This window comes from Anabas testudineus, chromosome 23 (genome assembly GCF_900324465.2).
Source record: "Anabas testudineus chromosome 23, fAnaTes1.2, whole genome shotgun sequence".
NCBI lineage: Eukaryota > Metazoa > Chordata > Actinopteri > Anabantiformes > Anabantidae > Anabas > Anabas testudineus.
Window position 1 is genome coordinate 3,982,858 of NC_046631.1, and position 19,511 is coordinate 4,002,368.

Here is a 19,511-nt window from a genome sequence, read left to right on the forward strand (position 1 = left end):
TTTACACGATGGAGTAGCTTTAAAGTTACCAACACTTTGTCATATTTGGATTCGTGTCTGAAGGTTGTTTAGTCCTCAGCCGTGCAACTTACATTTGAAAACAGTCAAATGACAAATGTTCGGTTTCTCTGTCATGTGTCTCGACAGTCCTTGAATCCAGCTTTTATTGTTCCATCACAACATCTGTTACTATGCTAAGATGTGACAAAGTCGGAGGAAAAACCTCTTTCCTCACAGCAAGGCTGACGTCAGAAGCGAAAGAAGTTAGAACAGAAGTTGAGATTGACACAACATCCATGTGATGCTGTGATTCCTAAATCTGGAGCTGACTGGGAGTTTGTTGCTATCTGCAGAGTGACTGACCAATCAATTAAAATGTAATGGGGAGACAAGCCTACATGATTGCACATGCACTTAAACAATATAATTTCTTTACTTATGTCATTTTTCCTGACTGATTGATTACTTAATCTGAATTACAGATAAAATAGTGTGTCAGTTATCTGCTTTTTAAAAATCTGTCATAGAGATGAATTTGAACATCGGTTCTGTGCTTTCTTCTTCCACACTGTCTCCCATCTAAAAATACCATGTAATAGGACGTGACCTTACGATGAACTGGTAGCCCAATTCACACATATTGTGTGTGTGTCAAACTCCCGGCACTTCCTTTATAACCAGCCTTACATGCTCTGGCATCGTGTCAACTAATACCTGCTTTTATAGTTTGAGCACTGTGTGTGTGTATGTGTGTGTCTTCCTGTTTGACTTTGACCATGGGAACCTACACGACCTGTGTGCTTTGTTCATTAAGTCCTCATTTCATCGCTGTTCTTTCATCGCTGACTTGAAGAATCTGGGAAACCTGCTGCCATTAAAGTCAAGGTTGGAAAAGATTAAAAGACGTTTTGTCCTGTTGGGGCGGGAACTCTCTTTTTTTGATTGTCTACTTTTACAGATTAAACTTGAATTTATGCACGACAAACATATCAGCCAACCTTATTCACTATAGAGCCAATTGCAGTCATTGCTGAGTCATTGTGTATTTTCAGTGGACCTGCTATTAACAGTAATAATGTATTAGTTGCTGCCCCCCCCTTGTTATTGTGGCTTCGTGAGTTTGGCAATGGTGGATGTTGTTATCTGGCTGTAGCATCAGGGACTGGTTTCCGCTGCATACTGTACACACAACTCACACATGCAGGGTTCGTTTGTTATGAGTGTGTGTTGGGGCGAGTGTCCCGTGGCCCGGAGGTTCGAGACACATTGTTAGATGCAGGTAAGAGCGAGACAGAGAGAGACATCTGTCAGTCTCTGAATGGTGTTTTCCCAATGCAACTGATGAGGTGCTCTCCCTCGCTCGTTCTCACACATGGCTACACAAACACGCACACACTTAAACGGGGGAGGGCTCAGGTGAGAAAGCTGCGCCTGCTGGAGTGTCAGCGCTTTAACTGGGTGTTGATCTTATACAAGAAGGAAAGCAATAAACAAACCCAACATGTGGCGGCTTGCTGGAGCAAATCTCTCTCTTCTACTCTCTCCATCAAAGAATGTGTGTGTGACTTCTGGAAGTAATGAAATGGAACAATTCTCTCAAGTGTTGCACCAGTGTAGGTGCAGTTGAAGTGGATTTTGTTTTGGTGTAATAAACACCAAACAATTAGGAAGTGGCTTTGGACTTGAGTACTGTCACATGATCTGTGTAACTATTATTTGCCCCGAACGCTGATTGGATCATTCCAAAATGGTTCTCACCTCGACTGCCTGCATGCGTGTCGTCGTATGTTGGCACGTGATTCAAGCAAAACACGACAGTCCATGTTCTGATTGTACCCATGATCGGTGTAAGCCAATAATTTAAATGTCTTTTCAGGAGTCCCGTCACCACTGTACGTCATAAAAGCATAAGTACCCACTTAGTGTAGGTACTTAAGCTACATTAAGGCTCCACGTATTTCATTCTTATTTTAGTCTGTATCCCTCTGTTGTTCTCTCCTCTATCTAATGATCTATCTGTATTTTTCTTTTTCTCTTTGTGTCTCAGCAGACTTTGGCCGAGACTGAGGAGTGCACTGCCAAGACGTATGAATTATTAGACTAATGGGCTTAAGTGGCTTGTCCTAACATTGTCTTTCTCTGACACATAGGCGCACAGAGGCTTAGGAGAATACACAAAGTAAGAATAAGAAATTAGAAGGAAACCAAGACACCAACCTCCTCCTCTCCGTTGTCTTTTTATTTTTTTTTTCGAGGTCAGGATTAAAATTCATCAGAAGGAATGGTTACCCCCTCCCCTTCATCTCTTCTCCCCCACTTCCTCCTCTGTCTCCTCTATTTTGTAAGAGCGAAATGATCCATTGTTATTAAATTGAGAGACGTGCCACATGCTTTTGTTCCCTGTGGAGGCTCTTAGTAAGTGAGCTGTTACAATATTTGTCTTAAAAAGATAAAGGCAAATCACCGCAGAACTAGAGACTGGGAAAGATTAACTACATGTCCAGTCGTGGATATTGCAGGATAAAAATACACTGAATCAGATTGTAGAAGGAGAAGAGACATGATACTGACGTCTCCCTGAGCTATGATGCATGGTATTCGCTAAATAGTACTTTCACCTTTGTAAAACTTACAAGCTTATGAGCTGTATACAAGTATGTTGAAGTCTCACACACCTGTGATGTATCACTTTTGAACTTATGAATATCATTTGCTTTCAGCTGGCCCAAACCCTTTAAATAAAACCACTCTGTGAATGAATGTGAACAAATACATTGTCTACTTTACTGTGAGAAACTATTTATAGATGTAGCCTCTATGTAACGTGAAACACCATTGTAGTACTTCCATCCCCCTTCCACAGTGAACGCTAAGAGTTATTGATCCTTTCATAAAACGTTTTTAAAGGTAAAGGTCAACCATATGGATGCTTTGATGTGATTGTATTTTATTAGATTATAATCTGATTTTCCAGGTCCGAGAGCCTGTAGACATTTAGCACAAAAGTAGATTGAACACTAAACTACATTTTTAAAGTTACATGTACACCAGTAATTTGGATCAAACCCACGTTAATCCACATGCTGTTTGTGGTGTTACAGCTAATTTTGTGACTCGTCTTGTGAAAAGGATGTTTTTCTTTGTGTACACACCGCTGAACAGTATAGTCAGTCAGTGGGTCAGGCCAAAACAAAACAAAACAAAATGAAAACCCAAAAAACAAAACGGTAATCAAACAAGAACCAGAAAGATGCACACCCCTTGAGGTGTTCCTAATGAACCAAAGTCCAAGTCGGACAGAGGCTGCTTATTTCCAAACTTTTTTTTTTTTACTCCTGTTTCTTTGTGCAACGAACTCTTCAAAAAAAAAACAAAAAAAAAAAAAACCATAACGAGCTTCTTTCATGGATCAAACGAGAGCGGCAGTGCTCATTGTGCCAAAGCGGGAGGAAAAAAAAAAAGGAGACAGTGAGAGAGAGAGAGAGAGGGCGAGAGAGATAGAGAGAGAAATACCTTATTATTGTTATCAAAGTCAAGCCAGCTCCTCTCCTGCTGTTCTTATGGGAGCTCTCTAACTCTCTCTGCTCACAGACTCAGGGGGAATCTAAACATGACCTGTATACACACCCCCCTCTTCCTGGAACACACACACACACACACACACACACACACACACTTGCGCCTGTCTCGGTGCATGTCGTTTCATTTGTGAAATTAGTCCATTCTCTCTGACCCCGTCTTTTCATGAAGCGCGGTGGTGCATATTTTAGTCCCTTTCCTGTGCTTGTTTTACTAATTGGTGGCTATGCTTTGCCCAACACTGATATCCTTTGATCATCTCAGATCATTACGTTTACCTCATTAATTTGCTCAATGTGATTTTTCTCCCCCCAAAAAATTTGAGGGTCCATGCAAAATTGGATTAATAATAGATCATATGAGCCAAGAGAAAGTGTAATTCCTTTGTGATTTCTCCTCTACTTCTTGTGCGCGTTCTCTTTCTGATTGTGTCTCATTGTCCAGCGGTGGGCAAGGAAATGCGAAAACTCTCCTGCTATTAGCACAAAGTAGATATATATATATATGTAGTGGGTATATAGTTTGTTTAATGCCACGATCAGACTCTCCTCACTCTCCTCATTACATTACACTATCTTACTTTAAGAAAACATACATTAAACATTCACCAGAAACACTAATATTCATCCCAACTGGATCAAGTCTGTAATCATACACACGCTTCCGCTCACTAGCTGTGATTGTAAGTGCTGTCAATACTTTCTTGTATCACAGTGTTTCCTGTATTTCATCCCTTTTTTTCAGCGTCAGCGTCTCCTCTAAAGATATCTTCCCTAACAATGGGCTGTTGTCTGCGCTTTGTCGTTGACAGCTTCATTGTCAGTCCATCCAACTCCAAATGGTGTGTATCTAAAGATGTGTATCTCCCTCATTTGTTCTCTTCCCTCTTCCTCGTGTTCTCCTCAGAGCAGATTACATCTTGGATCACTCTGCCTGCAGGCACCCTTGGCATTGTGCTGCGTCTCTGCCGTTGTCAAGTTGAGCTCTGCGCCCTCCTATTATCATATAGATAAGTGAATGTTTTTATTGCGGCGAGACGCTCTAATGTAGTGCATTGTGTATGTTGTTAAAATTGGCCCCTGTCGCCTCTGTCATTCAGAGGCCCATAGTTATACAACACAACTGCGAGAGATTGTGAATAAGCAAAAGAGGATGCGTGTTTGTTTCTTTTCTCGGTAGCTTGCTTTTTGTGCGTAAAGCGGCCCCATTGTCAGTGTGTGTCTTTACATCGTGTGTCTGTCTGGGCTGCCACAAGTAGCAGCACAGCATCTTTGATGTTACTTCAAAGCGCGTTTAATGCTGTTTCAGTAGACGCAGTTCAACTTATGTGCGCAGAAGGTGCGGCGTGTGCAGGTTTGTGCGCGCCTGTGTCTAGCACCGATAGGCAAGAGGGAAATCCAAGTGATGGCTCAGGTAGGCTTTGAGAGAGTCAGGAATAGACTCCCAGTGCTGCCATTTGTGTCAGACTGACTGTAGCATCACTGAAATACACTCTTCTTACATACCTGTACTAGCCGTAATAGATGACACATGTCTGCTGGTCTAATTAACCCCAGTTCAGTCCAGTCCAGTCCAGTTCAGTCTAGACTCCTCCACACAGTCTGATCCAGATTGGCTCAGTTGAATTCAGTCAGTTTTAGCACAACAGTGTTAACTCAGCCGGAGGAGCTGCAGGCCGTGATGTGATGACTCAAAGATGGAAGGAGACAATCTGTTCCCTGTTCAGCCCCAGGTGTGTGTGAGTGTATGTTCACGACTACGCATATGCAGTCTGTGTGTGTGTGTGTGTGTGTGTGTGTGTGTTGTAATGCAAATGCTTCTCAAGAATTTGATGCCCTGTGATATTGACTAGAACAAAACAAAAGTTGTGATTTATTTATAGTATTTGAATCATTGCTGTTGTTGAATGTAAACAGAGTGGGGCAGAGCCAGCTGACAGCCAGCTTTTTGTGTGTGTGTGTGTGTGTGTGTTTGTGTTTTAAGGAAACTTTCTAAAACACAGCAGGCTTTTCTGGTCTGGAGATGCATTTTTTTTTTTTGCCCAGTGTCAGTTCTTAAGCGTCCAGCTGAGCCTCATGGAGGTCTTGCTGGGTATAATTATATAGCGTTTAGTGCAAGAACAACACACTTTAAAGTTGTAATCCTGGAAACTTTTCTGAAACCAAACCCTCCCATTTTAAAGTTTTTTATGGTCAACAACAGCTATTTAATGCATTAACATTTTTGTAATTACCTCTCAATATAGTCGCTTTCATTAGTGACAGAGTCAGGATTCAAATTGTCAACCTACGCTCGAGGGATTCACAATTATTGACTGACTTCTTTATTAGAACAACATGAGCTTCTTTGGCTGCACTGTAAATAGATACAGCAGTTGCCCTTCTGTTTCTCTTGTATGTGGCACAAGTCACAATCTGTGAGAGCTCGAGCTGTCGTCTCTCTTTTCCCCCCTATGTTATAAAAAAGAAATAAATAAAGGGAAAAAAACTATTAAAAGCCAGCCCTCTGCTTTTATAGAAAAGAAAGATGCAAGACATTGTTGACACGACATGGTCTCCAATAGAAAGAGAGAATAATGACACAGTTGGGGGCTGTTTAAAGCCGCCATATGTTCAACATAACAACAGCGTCCTTTGAATGTTTGCGCCTGTTTGAATTTGTGTGTTTCCTTGTTTGTAACCAGTTATCTCCGTGCCCATTTGCTCGGCCGTTTTTCTAGTACTGCATGTTCAGATTGTTAATATGTGTTCCTAATTGTGGGTCACAGTAATGCAAAAACACAGTAAGTAATATTTGTGTTTGCTTGTTTCCACATGAAGCAGTGCATGTTCCAGACTGAGTCCAACTTCCCTCTGATCCACCACCGCCACCACCACCTCACACACACAGACACACAAGCACTTCCTCCCTCCTCCACGCGTTCTTCCACTTTCAACATCCTTCTCTTTCTTATGGAAAAGAGCCAATTAGACTTGTGTCTGTTTGTTTTAAACAAAATGGCTTTTAATTAGCGCGATCAAAAAGGCTTCTTTCTGCAGGCCCCAGGATCCACTTTGTAGTTCCCCCTCCAGATCGCACACGGGTTTGATGCCACCTGATAGGACGCCAAGACAATCAGAACACTTTCATAATGAATACGCACACACACACACTTTATCACTTTGTCTCCATCTATCGCTTATTTTCTCTTAAAGTCTTTTGGTCTTTTGTTGCATTGTTATCGCGACCCTTCCTTTCGGGTTGCCCACATCCGCTTAATTCTTCCTGTGTCGATCCTTTCTTCTCCTTTGTCGTTCGTGCCTCTGATCTGTGTTGTTTTAATGACGCGGCACAGCATGGCTCACAGCTGGACATGAACTGGTGTCCTCTCTCTTCCTCTTTGGCTACATTCACTTTTCAAATTGCTGCTCAGTTTATCTAATGACATTGGATAGGGGTTACGGGGTTTGCATTTGTGTGTGTGTTTGTAGGCTTTGCACCTGTGTTCATATATTTTTTATATTCATTTTGCCAGAAGCTCCCACACTCCTCACTGTATACTGCATATACTGTACATGTGTGCATGTGTCTTGTCTTTTTTTTTTTTGGTCTTGTCTGTGTGTCTGGAGAATTGTTGGCTTGTTGGTGACAGTGGCTGCAGGGAGTAAACATGTGACCCAATCAGCTCACTACTGCTCAACTCACCATGTCTCCTAATTGACATGTGTGTCTGTATGTGTGTATTCTATGTGTGGCTAAGCTGAAATAGGTTCAACTGACAGCTGTCAGGTTACTTGACTCAATCATGCAATCATGATCTTCTCTGTTGTGCTTTCTTTCACCCATTTTGACATGCACAAACACTGATCCTCGGACACAGATACTGCAAAATAATGTAGAGATCTTTTAGCTGATGTATGGACACTGTAGTTGTAATAAACAACCTCAGTTTAATCTTTATTTATCTGTCTAAATAATGAAATGTTTTTTGGTGTTTTCAGTGATCAGGTGTTGCCTGTTCTTGGATACAAGACTTCCGCTGCCCAACAGTTGTGGTTGCCATTGTCTGATTATCCTTTTCATGATGTGCCATACTGTTGCAATGGAGACAGATTTGAACTGTGGGCACGCCAGTCAAACACACACACTCTTTGTCTACATACTGTTGTACCACATACAGAATAAGGCTTAGCAATGTCCCAGGAGATGGGGTTGCCTTTATATATTTATGATATGCCTCAGCATCAATGGTATGCAAGTAACCCATGCAGTGGAGGACTGATGCATCACATATACCATGCTGGCATTTGTATCTTTCACTGATAACAGCCTGGATTTCTTTTTCATCTTTGGTGAGAAGAAGCTGGCATTGGACCCCCCCCCCAAACCAAAACCTGGACCCGTCTGCAGCCACTTCGCTCACTTCTGTCCTTCGGTCCTTCTGACGTGAACCCGGGCCCAGAAAACTCTGCAGAGATTTTGCGCAAATTTGGCATTCTCCTTCTGGAAAATTAAATATTGCTACAGACAGTAGTGAAGTAGTATACTAACAAAGCAACACATAAACTGTACTAACAGTTTTTAACTGTGCAAACTGTCCATCGGCACAACAAAACTTCCAACTTAAAACGACACACATGGAGGCTTTGATTAGAAGTGGAATCAGATTTTTGAGTCCACTGTATGCTGAATCCAAAAACAGACTCTCCATGCTTGAAATGAACATACACTGTGACAAAATTTAAATCTTCGCCAACGAGGAAGCATTAGCAAGTACCAAATTTTGCCTGGCAGTGTGACATGACTTCTCTCCAACATTACAGTATGTATCCTCATGCGGTGACTCCCAAAGCCAACAGTGAGAAGCGAGAGCTGTGACAGTGCAGTATGAGTAGGCATTCAAAGCAGAGCAGTCACAGTTTTATGGATGATTCCCTAGACAAATGCCGGGGCAGTATCCTAGCTTTAATGGCTGCACAAGCCTGATTTATTATATGAGTTAACCCTGACCCTGCTCTACCTCAAGGCATTACCTCCACTACACACACACTCATTCATACACAAACCACGATAGGGACTCATAACAAAACAATACAAATGACATGTAGACTTATGATTGAGATATAGTTGTGTGTGTGTGTGTGTGTGTGTGTGTGTGTGTGTGAGGTAGCTGCTCCGTCTCTGCACTCACAGCTTTATTGTTGATATGAGTAGCACTTGACGTAGACCCCGTATGCTTGCAACCTTTCCTCTCTGCTTTCTTACATCTCCCTGTCTCTCTATCACAGTGAGTACTTGCTTTTCTCCAAGTGTGTGTGTGTGTGTGTGTGTGTGTGTGTGTGTGTGTGCTCTAGCACACTTAGCATAGAGCCCCCTGGTTTCCCTTCATTTCCATATAATTAGATTGTGTGTGAAAGGCTACTTCCAGTGCATTGATTAAGTGTCAGAGGAGAGGAGAGGAGACAAGCATCTCGGGGCAGAAGGGGGACAGGAGGGGACACAGCACTACAACAATCACACAAACACACACACTCTCTCTCTCTCTCCTCCTGTCACTGTTATAGAGAGTGACGTCATAGCTCCTGAAAAAGCACTAACAAAAGGAAAGGAGTGTTTGTAATAATGACCCATATTGTGTACACTATGACACTGCCCTTGTTTGCTTCTTCTCTTTTTGTTTTGTGTGACAGAATCGGAGCAGACAGTCTTAGTCCTGTGTTTTCCTGGACCAGCCCACATTGTCTCTATCTTAATTTATGTTTAGCTGTGTGTGTCTGACTTGGGTGTTATACGACCATCCGCTATCCTGCCCTATATAAGGACAAAACAACCGGACTGAGCTGAGCTGGGCTGTGCAGGTCTAATGGATTGCAGTTTTTCCACAGCTGCATGTCTACTGTATCACAATTGCATTCCAGGGGACTAGTGAGAAAATCCCTCCTACATCTCTTACTTCTTCTTCTATGTTTTGTTTCCCCCTTGCTTTTCCTCCTTATGTGATTATTTTCAGCTGACAGAAATGGTATTGCTGCTCCACCTGCACTCCGTTAAATGATCCTGGACTTTTTTCTGACATTTAGTGAAATTCAGTCATTTTTCCAGAGTGATGAATTTATGCACGAGTGATTGGACACGCAGCGTGCAGCTACTTTTGAATAAAGAATACAGAACTGGGGTCATTTTGTGTATCTGTTCCGTCGACGCCAAATTGCAAGTACCTATGTTCAGTGCCACCAAGCTTCAGGGTAGGAGATGCTCAAACAACCATCGTCTTTTACTTCTGGGCTGTGAGCAGATGCACTAGAACACCAAAGACAAAAGACATTGTTAAATAGCACCTCTGTGGTAGTGAGGAATGCTGGTATTAGCCCAGTACCTGTGGCAGATGCAGCAAAGTTTTATAAAATAGTGACCTTATGCTCTTTCTTTCTTTACTGTCCACAATGTCAGTAATAAATCTGATTAACTATGCATTCATTATAAAGAATCTTGTACACTTTGAGGTTTGAGAGCTTCTCAACTTCTCTTCAACACCTGTCTCTAGAGCACCGTGTGTCTGAGCATGTGAAGACAACACTGAAGCAACACACTTTGGAGAGAACTAGTTGGGTTAAATATCAAAAATATGTATTATAAAGATAAATTGGTCTGGACCAAAGAGTAAGACAGACTTTAAAAAGGATGAGTTGATGGAGTAAACATCATCTTTAGCTTCCACACAGGTGTGTGATAAACTCCTGATACTTGAACGCATTTGAATTGTAATAGACTTTGAATCAGACTTTCAGTCATTTACATAGTGCAGATTGATAGAGTGCTAGATTTAGTTCCCCACCACCTTTTGCAGCACTCAATCCGTGCTTGTAACACCAGATTTTGCGGAAAGTGAACAGGATTGGATTTGGCAAGTCAAGTGGGGCTGCTTAAAACCCCAGCTGAGTTTGGATAACAATGCTATCCACGCACACAACTGTGCTGTAGCTGCTCTCCGTGCTAAGTGCTAATTAGCAGAACAAAGCATCTGTTGTTCTTTTAAACACACGACAGTTAAATATTTCATCTATCCGCCTGTCTCCACCAATCCTCAGCTCCGCTGGAGGAGCAAGAGAAGGCAAGCTGACAGTACAGTACACACACATGCATACACACGCACATTAGCTGTATATGCACACGTGCATGCACACTAATGTACAAGCCGGCATGCACAGACATAAATAGACATGCAGACACACACACACACACACACACACCACCGCTGCCGCCTGCGCTCTCATGTGAGCTGACAGCAGCATCAGCGTAATGTGCCATATTAAAGTGAACAGGACCTTTACTATAAACACCATCCCCCTTAGAGAGAGAGCTAGAGGCAGAGAGCTGGAGGTTTGGTCTGAGAGAGACAGGGCCAATGGCTAAGTGCTTATTACCCTGCCTCCTCTGACACTTACAAATACACACTTTGTTCTTCCACTGTCTGAGGTGGGGGAAGAGGAGGCGATAAAGAGAATGAGAGAAAGATCACAACCTGGAGAGAAAGGAAAGGTTAAGTGAGTCGAATGATTTCAGATAGGAAAAAGACATATCTGATGCTCTGTCTGTCTCCTTCCCTCCCTCGTCTTTTTCCTCTCCATCGCCCCTCTTCTTCCTCCCTCCATCTCTGTCTCTTGTGGCTTGAAGGAGGAGTGTGGGGGCAGAGCGCTCTCGTCTTGTTAAACGGCTGGCAGATGACAGAAAAATTAGAGGCATTTCGCTCTTGACAGGTTGTTGTATGTGCACATTTTTTTTTTTCTTCTTTCCTTTTTTCTGCTTCAAATGTTTTTTGTCAGTTTGTTTCAGTCAAGCTGTCTCGGCAGCAACTGGTGCGCGCGCACGCACGCACACACGCACAAGTACTCAGAATCACACACATGCAAACACACGTGCAAGTTTTTTGTGTTCTCATAGGAGACAGATCTGATTTTGTGTTCTCAGATTGGTGGCAATGGGAGGAGGGAGAGGAGCCGCTTGCTCACAAAGACGTCTTTTCCCTCCACTAATTGTCGAGACAGGCTTTGATTGCCTGTTTGGAAACAGTTTTTCAAACTGCTGTAATGACGATGATTAGGTGGCGCTGCAAATTCTGTGCAGGCGGGAGGGAGGAGCGCGCAGTTGGTCTGTCCAAACACCTTGCCACCTTGTGTTTACCTGAAGGATGAAGTATGTGCTCACATGCCATTTTGTAAAATGATTGTAACATTACAATGCAGGTTTCTTCTTCATATCGTTACCCTTGTCTGTTTTTACCTGTTGCTTTTGGCAATGACAAAAGTACATTCAGGTACTAACCATCACTTTTTGCACCAGTAAACATGGTAAAATTGTTATTTTTGTGCTTTTTAATCTGTTCCATATTTAACTATATTTGAGGAAACACAAATAAGATAAGAAAAGCCTCTCTGAGACCAACGGTGATAAAGATATTTGTTTGTTGCAGCATTTCAGTAAAAGCTGTGGTCCAGTCACATGTGTTCAGAAATCCCAAATAATTAATATTTTAATGTGCAGAATATTATCTCAATTATTTGTTTGGTCTGGTGGCATGTTTTGTCCAACCTACAGCTAGAAATTAAACGTTACTCTCTCTATATATACTATTATATAAAAAGACTTTTCCTGCTTATGTTAAATTTGATGCCAGCTACACGTTTCATAAAAGTTGGGCATGGGGCATGTTTACAACTGTGTTGCATCACACTGTGCAAGTGTTGAGGAACTGAAGAGTGCTATTGCTATAGTTTTAAAGGTAATTCTTTTCTCTATTTTTGTTTAAAATGGGATCTCTGCTGCTACAGTTTGGGTCCTAGATTGTTGTAGTGATTTGTTATTAACTGCGATCCCTCAAAAACCTTCCTGAAACATACTCAAATGAACGGTCATGAACATCAAATCATCAGAAGTGATCTCTGTTTAACACTTGCAAGTCAAACCTAAAGAAGAAGAAGAACCATATAATGAAATAGGTTTGCCAGTGACTGTGTGTTTATATATTTTGGACCAGTTTCTGTCACTGTCAAACACTGCTGATGTCACCGAACCATCTACTGTAACTAGCTGGGTGACGACTGCAAGTTGGAAGAGCTGGTCAGCTCACTGTAAATGCAAATGTCTGCTGCTGACTTGTTAGTTAGTCTTGGTTCGGCTTCAATAAAGCTTATTGATGCTGTTCCAATGCAAGTTTGAAATTATTTCAGCAAAAAAGAGTCAAAGCCGGTAATACAGTAACACAGATGGCTGAGGGACTGAAAGGGGGGAGATGTTTCTACCATTCAGAGCAGGCAACAGAAGAACAAAGTTGGTAAAGATTTAGCTATGAGTGCCGCTGGAGCTGTTGAAATGATCAAGTCAGATAATAGTTTTTCCTGGGTGCAAAAGAAATGAAGATTTATTGCTGTGGTTTGCATGGACAGCATTCACCTGGAGGAACCCAAGCTGTCTGACCCTCATTAAAGCGGGGAAGCATTTGAAATGAGCACCAAACGACCATATAGAGTGGCAGCCAGCTTCTCATTAGAGATACAGAGAGAGAGAGAGAGAGGAGAGAGATATAGAAACTAGGAGAGAAAGAGAGACAGAGCTGGAATGGAAACAGAGAGAAATCCTTGATTTGATTACTTCTGCCTGGACAGACACTAGTGATGAGAAGTCTTATTTGTGGCTCTTTGTGTTGGTGGGTTTGTGTGGGAGACGGACTGCATGCATGACTGTTAATGTGCATGTGTGTCTGTTTTAGTCTCAGGGATGAGCTGATGAAGACAGAGGCCATTCATGTTAATTGTGCTCCAGAGAGTTTGTGTGTATGTGCAGGCGTGTGTGTAAGAGTATGTGAGCGAGAGAGACGTGCACAGTGTAGAATGAGTGTGAGTCAGCGTTGTTTAATGTGTGACCTGGTTTAGGGTTATTGATTGAGTGATACATGTTCAGTGTCAACATTTTGAATAGTTTTTCAGTATTGTAACTTTCACTATTTTTTTTTTTTTATTGTGAAGTTATTTAAAGAGTTTTGCTGTTTACTTTATTGCAAGAAAATAGTAATTTACAAAATGTTTTTATTGACTTTTTCCTTTAGCTGGTTAAAAGCTAAAAACATTTTGGAGCTTGAATGATTCACTGACTGATATGAAATGGTAACTGTTTCACCAAAATATATTCATTTCTAAATTTTCATGTTTCATTAAATGTTATTGTGTGAGCCTCACATTTGTGAGGATTTGCTGGTTTTACATGCAACAGGGTGTGATATCGTTATACTGTTTCTTATGATTACAAAACTGTCGCGTAGCTGGAAGAGAAATATTTCTTTAGTCACGGTTTTACCTACTATATAAACCATTAGGTTTTATGCTTCATGTGTCCTTGTGGAGCCCCTTTAGCTGAATGAACAAGTTTTGTGCACTGAAACAAAAGACAGCTAAAAAGAGAAGTGGCAGCATTGACAGGATTTACATTAACATTATTTATTTACATTATAAGTGATACCACGTAGCACCTGGAGACTCTGCATAATGCAGTGTATTGGTCATCTGTGTCTTTCAGGCATCCTTCCAGACAGCACACTAACTCTGGAAAAACCTAGGGAAAATATTGTTTTGGTATGACGCTCTGAGATTGCTGCTCACTAATGAGCCCAGCTCTTGTTCTATTTAGGTGTAAAGTAATCACTTCCTGCATGACACAGGACTTGTGCAACACTGGATGTTATACTAAAAGTGTACGCTCTTTCACGAACTGGATATGTCAGTCAACGATAAACACAAGCAAAACTGACATCAATGCTATTGCTGTAAGGAGAAGGCCAGAGGGCACAGCCACTGTTATGGCCTACAGGAGCGTATCCGCATCCGCACACCTACAGCAAACACACTCAAAGTGGAGCAGGTCGTAAAACATGCACAGAACACAAAACTTATAACTGAAGCATGCACACACACAAACAGTTTATTATTTGAAAAAACAACATGTGTTACACCTGGGATTAGCTTGATGTTTGTGAGATCAAATGCTGTCCACCATCCCCCAGCCTATTTCCTGTTATCTCTAATGTGGAGAGTAATCCTCTTGTGGTATTAATCTCCTTTAAATAGTGTTGTAGCATGCTGAGACAGAATTAAAGCTGTTGTTCCACTTCTGAATGTGGTATACATGTAGTATATTCTATTTTAGTGTGCATATGCACACTACAATAGAGTATACTACATGTATATATATATATATATATATATATATATATATATATATATATATATATATATATATATATATATAAATATTTATTTGTTATAACAGTTATATGTTATTAACTGCTTTCATCTGCTTCATCTGGTTTGACGTATTCACTATGTAAGCTGTTTAGTATGTGGTAAAAAAAATACAATCTGTGACGTTCCAAATTTCAGCTCATTTCAAATAAATATATTAAGACATATTCTATAAAGACTGGATCTGTCTTTGTCTTAGCAGCAGTAGTAAACATTTTATTTTCTTCCTGAATCCTGTTATCTTAAAGGCAAAGTTAAAGGGAAGGTGACACCCTGCGCAAAACGTCTTTGGTTTGATGGTGGTGGGCTGAGCAATGTTACCAGTGGAAACACTGAGACAATAGCAGTCCAACTACATTGCAGTGGTGATGGGATAAAGATAAAAAGTAAGTTTTCTGTGCTGCCAAAATATTTCCTCCCTAATGACATAATGAAATACATTTGATTTTATTTGGCATAGGAAGCTGTTGCTGTTTCAGGTTATTTGTCTGGCTCACAGTCAGGTGGGTGATGGATTCAGAAGAAGTATTGGTTATAGATGAAGATCAGTAAATGGTGGCGTTTGCTTATCAACAGCACTCAGATAAGTTTTTGCATTTAAATGATGATTCACTGGTATTAAGAGGCCTAGCGTGTGCCAGGAAAACATTCTCCACACTATACCACTACCGCCAGACCCGACTGTTGATGCGAGATAGACTGGGTCCACGCATTCATGCTGCTGACGCCAAATTCTGACCCTACCATCTGTGTGTCTCAGCAGAAATCGAGATTCATCAGACCCCGGCTGCATTTTTCCAGTCTTCGGCTGTTTTGGTGAGTCCGTGCTCTACTACTGCCTCACATTTCTATTCTTGGCTGTTGTATGATTGAGATAAATGCATGAACAGCTGTACAGGTGTTCCTAACAAAGTGCTTAGTGAGCGTATGGCCATTAACACTCACGTCACGGGACACCTTGCATATTTGCCGCTGTCTGTCTCTTGGTGGTAAAGGAAAAGAGAGACAGACAGGAAGAAGGAGGGCTGTAATTTAGCTGGGCGAGGGAGGAAGTGAGATCTCTTGGAGTGTGTGTGACTGTGACAGTCTGAATGAATGGAGACATTAGTGTGTGTGGACATGGTGGGTGGGGTTTACTCACCCTGTCAAATCCAAGACAGCACTAAGTGTTTTTTTTTTTTATATCAACCATCCTCCTCCTCTTTTTCTCCCAGTCACTGCTCTGTGTTAAAGGGTTTGTGTCCCTGCTAAAAAGAAAAATGTGCAACAGGTAGGTGGTTGGAGCAAAGTGTGCACAGCACAGAAAGTCCTCCTCCCTCTGTTTGTCTTGTTGATCTATACTTCCCAGTCTTGCTTCTATTATTCAGGGAATTCATGTGTAGCGCTTCCTTCACCCTCTAATAGAAGGACAACGCCCTGAGCTCATAAACTTTACTTCCCCAAGTTGATTTATGAACTCCCCTTTAAGTTTAAGCAATGACAGAATGAAATCAGTTATGAAAATACTCCTTATAAGTTGTCTATTGTTCTGTTTCAACCTATAAAACAGATCACAAATACAACTATGTCTCCAAATTATAGCCAAAATTATTAATTAAAAGAGAAAATAAATAAAAGTACTTTAGTTGAGCCAAATAAAATATAACCAGATTGCTGTCACATAAATCACTGATACAGGTTCTGTTCAACCTTTGAAAATAGGTTTACAATACTTAATATATCTCACAGTCAAGACACACAGTAACAAAACTCTGTATTGAAATAAAAGAAAACGTTAATTGATTAACACACACACACACACACACCAGCCGGCGACCACATAGAAAACAGATAAACAAAAATAATAACAATATACAAGCACAATATTCATATTAAAAACTGTACTTTTACTTCTTAATGTCTCTGTTTTTCTCTCTCCCTGCTGACCCCTTGACCTCCCTAACTCCCGCCCCTTTAATCAATCACAATAACAGGATTAAACATTATTGGTTGTTCAAAGCACAAGTACGTTGTACATAGTACATTGCAACCAAACTACTGTAAATTATTTCTATTGACATCAACGCCAAATGAAGAAATAAAGAAACAATAATAATAATAATAACGGTTATGCATAATTTCCTAAACTTAACAAGTAATGTTATTAAGGTGCCTAAGGTATTAGTGTAGGGGCTACACATGAACTTCATCTCGGTTCCACTGGACATTACATTCCAACTTGATCTTTTACACATGTTGCTGCTGAAATCAAACCACACCTGGAGTGTTTCGAGCATACACACTTCGTACCCCATTAGCAACAGGAGTCTGACCCAGAGTCAAGATGACAACCTAGCAACTGGACAGTAGGCTGAGAACTGAAGCCAAGTGTTGGACTAGAGGGGATCTGGATGCAGTGGTTGCTTAGAATGTGTGACCATAGTTACTCTGGACTTAACCTCTCTCTTCTATTCTCCTCTTTTGCTCCTTCCTGTGCTCGACTACTTTACACAAGGCAGAAACTGTAGAAGTACAAAACTCTAGTGTGTATAAAATATTATATAGCTCTCAGTGACTGGTCAAAAGGGCAAAATCTGCAATAGATCCCACTCTTCAGAAATCCATAGTTCATGCTCTCTTGGTCCAGAGAGCTACCACTGGGCCCCGCAGTGTGTGGATGTGCTTGTGTATGTGAGTGTGTGCGTGCGTGTGTCAGCCTACAGCTGTCAAAAGAAAATTCAAACACAAACTGTAAAGTCTAGGAAATACAAACAAGTGCTCCCCACAGTCGACTTCCTCCACTGTCCCTGTCTAGTTTATCAAACACAGAGCGGAGCTGGAGTGTTGACTCTAGTAGCACATTGATTACACCACACTGTTAAGAACATATCACAAGCTTCACTTCTACCAAACAGACGTCTTTGAAATACTATTTGCTGGTGTGTGTATTTGTGTCTTTAAGAGATTTTCAACTTAATGCGGAGAAGTTAACTGCATGTCACTCTGCATGTTGAGATGATTTAGTACAACTCTTGTCAACAAATGAAAGTGTTGGTAAACCCTGCATAACTCATCATTTCAGCGGATAGCGTGCCTTGCACGCAGCTGGCTGCAGTTTGAAAGAGATCCAGAGTCCACAATTAGAATTAAAAACTGAAACGCAAAGGTCCCGTCCTTTCAACACGCACATTATTGCACAAAGGAAGTATCCCTAACAGATTTTATTTCAGCAGTCATGTCATGCTCCGGGGTCTGTGTGTGTTTGAGGCAAGTGTTGTGCCTTTGTCTCGGTGTCCGTGACATTCGGTGCCATTTCTCAGAAGCGCAACTTTAGCACAATTGCATTTTCATGTCATGTCTTCAATTCCTTCCTCTTATTTTGAAGGCTTTTCTTTGTGACATGTTCTTTTTTTTCTTTTTATGCTTCCCTTTTCTTTTGAAAGAGGCATCTCATTCTTAACATCTTTTATTTTAGGACAGCAGAGCAGAGCGTGGTGACATGAGACGGGTAGTGTGAGTTTTTTTTAACTACTTCTGTTACATTATTTCCACTTCATACCAGTAAACCTGACTGCACAGTCCACTCAGTAACACATGTGCATTAAATTTGAGGTGAAATGATTCCCATGTTTGTGTCACGTGACTCACACGTGACTTTGAATAATAAATCACCCCTACTTTATCTCCTGATTTAAATAATGGTTTGAGTAATCTTGAGTGGCATTTACGCAGGCGCTTTCATACCTTTCCATCTCAAGATAGACCATGCTGTGTATCCTGGAGATTTTCTTCTATTCATATCTCAGGTAAAAGTGCATTCAGCATCTAGCCAAATAACTGTATTAACCTTGTGATCTTGTTTTTTTTTTTTTTTTTTTCTTGCTCTCCCTGGGCCAAGACCTCAGTTAGACGTGAGTAAGATGTTTAGTGTGCAGTGGTATTGAAGTGGTTGCAAGCCTTTTGCCTCTACAAAGGCTTTTGTTTGGTCTGGACATCAAGAGGTTTACAGGAGGGTTTCATCAGACAGACAGACAGAAAAAAATACACCATGTATGTAACTGCTTGGTGTTGGATTATGAAAAGGACAATGCCGGTCCACAGTTCTGGTTGACTAAGTCACCACCTGAAGCTGATTTGAAGTACCAAAATAGCTGTTCAGTCCAAAATGCTTATTATTACATTACTGTTTCTCATTTATTTATTGAATTTAACATAACAATGCAAATGGCATCATGCTGCAGGTGAAGTGAGATATGTCCAATTGTGTTTGCTGTTTGTTTCCATTTTGTGAAGCCTTGGCTATCACTCTGGAAATAACTAACTAAATGATAGAAAGTCATCAGACAGAAAGCAACACCAATAATCTGTGATCACCACTGTTATGGCAAACAAGTTGTGACTAATTGTTGTCACTGTGGTCGAGGACAGTGACGTGACGCAAACGTCGCCTTGCATTACTTTACTGCAGCTGAGATGCTCTTTTCAGTAGTAACGTTTGCACTGAATGTCATTGCTGAGGTACGAAAAGAACAATCGCTCAGAGGGACACTTGGTTCTAACAGGATGTACAGTCATTGACTATTCTCATCACGGTGTTATAATAGTGAGAGGCCATGTGGTTATTTAATAAAACCGACATACAGTAGCCATTTCCTACTAACTTCAGCTTGATTTGACCATATA

The 19,511-nt window shown here is 41.1% G+C and overlaps 1 protein-coding gene across 8 annotated transcripts in view; it reads left to right on the plus strand.

Moving 5' to 3' along the window:
* The window catches only part of sox5 (SRY-box transcription factor 5), a 184,448-nt gene that overhangs the window by 4,887 nt on the left and 160,050 nt on the right, over positions 1-19,511 (plus strand). For 4 of the 8 annotated variants that reach the window (XM_026363642.1, XM_026363646.1, XM_026363645.1 and 1 more), the window contains one exon: positions 15,610-15,665. The exons of 1 other annotated variant lie outside the window; for it this stretch is intronic. The gene's annotated coding sequence lies outside the window, so the exon portion shown is untranslated. The remainder of the gene's footprint in view (positions 1-15,609; positions 15,666-19,511) is intronic. 3 more of the 8 variants (XM_026363643.1, XM_026363644.1, XM_026363651.1) reach the window with 1 other exon arrangement.